Raw genomic sequence first — 1,859 nt, 5'->3', positions numbered from 1 at the left:
GAGCAAGAGTGTTTTTGTATTTTATATACTTACAGAGCCACAAAAACTAAATGCTAACCAAATAGTGAAGGGGAATTAGTCTTAGATAAACCACACACATATGCAAAATAGGTTTAGACTAGATTAGTAGCTAGAGATCCCCACATATGGAGACATTGAAATCAAGTTGTAGAAATTGTGTAGATTGCCTTTGTCTTACCTTCACATCTTGAAGAGAGAATGAGAAAATGTCAAAAGGTCACAGAAGATAGAAGGAAGCAGGACGTAGGTGAGAACAAAATCTGACAAGCCTCACGCAGACACTGCCCAAGCCTCTCTCTCTCAAGTTCCTGCGCCCTCCCTCTCAAACAGGAATGCTGTGTTTATTAAATATCAGAATATCCCAAGGAGTCAACCAACCCAGTTTTTCAGAGCTGTGAACTCAGCAGGAGAAAATTATGAGTATTAGTCAACACGTACGGTATATAAAAGTAAACTTTTAAATTACTCTATCAGTTTGATGAATGTTTTAACGATCAGATTCACAGTATTTGATTCAAAAGGATCTATTCCAAAACTCTTGGTCAAAAGTAAGAGGGATGATTCAAGGGTAATGTTAAAAAATATGAGAACTTTGGAGAGATTTTCTGATCTAAGATCTATAATTTTTCTATTGCATTATTTTCGTGTCAATAAAAACCCTTCCAGAGTAAGAAATGTCCGATTACAACTAAATATCCTAATTATTTTTTGTATTCTAATTCAGCTTTCTCTCTGGTATAGAAAAAAAGAAACTTTCAGAATCTCCACTCTACATACATAAAACATAAGGTATATTAAAATTTTTTATTAAAAGGAAACTCAAATATCTCTGGCAATAAGAATGATTCATTGACATCATAATCCTCTTAAAAGCTAACCTGGAGGGGCCAGAGAAGAGGGGAAGAAAGGTAAGCTGGAAAAAGCTTTTATTCTTGAAAATCAAATCCTAAAATAGACAACTGGAAACAATTTAAAATGACAAATATTGAACAAATAGCTTTTATATTCCCCTTAGAATGAGCTATATTTAAAGTCACAGCAGTGTTGAAGGAGAAATTATGTTTGGAAGAAGTTTTCCTAAAAGCAATCAAGATAAATGCTAGATTCTTTGAAGTGGTGAAAAGATGAGGTCTCTCTAGTGAGCCTGCTCAGCGTGCTATAGAGGAAAGGATGACAAGGCCTTCTATCAACAACAGTAACAGGAGTGAACCGTGTTGGAAACAGCTTCTTCAACCTAAGTCAAGCCTCTCATGACTTACTGCACAATTGCAGCTCTGGCCAACATTTTGGTAGTCATTTCATTAAAAACTACTGAGGCAGGATACTGGCTGGAAGTTGGAATCTGCTTGGGAGTGTGTGACAACCCACCTGCCAAACAAACTTGCTCTAAAAATGAACAGTGCTGAAGCATAGACCTATCTCCTGCTGCCACTAGCAGTCAAGATGTAAGGGGAGAGACCAGAGGGGGAGGAGCACGCCTACAGGGGCAAATCCCCCACATCGCATAGACCAGAAAGCAAATCTCTCCAGAGTCAGGATTAGGATTTAGAGTTCAAATCTCCTGGATCCCAATCTGTTGCTCTTCCATTCATGATGTAAATTTGGTTGATTCAGAATATTAATTTGAATTAATTTGTTTTTAAAGACTTTATTCATGATTTGTTCATCTTAAAGAGGAAAAATATGTAATGTATTGTAAAATATTTATGTTAATATATTAAGCAAAGTCAATTATTTTCTGCCAGAGTGAAACTTTGGAAATACTATAAAAGAAAATATAACCTTAGGTTTTGTTTATCAGTAATGATTGTATACACAAGACATTCCTCTCACAAACA

Source organism: Carlito syrichta, unplaced genomic scaffold, assembly GCF_000164805.1.
Source record: "Carlito syrichta isolate Samal-C Ts95f unplaced genomic scaffold, Tarsius_syrichta-2.0.1 Scaffold262542, whole genome shotgun sequence".
NCBI lineage: Eukaryota > Metazoa > Chordata > Mammalia > Primates > Tarsiidae > Carlito > Carlito syrichta.
Note: the sequence above shows the minus strand (reverse complement) of the source record.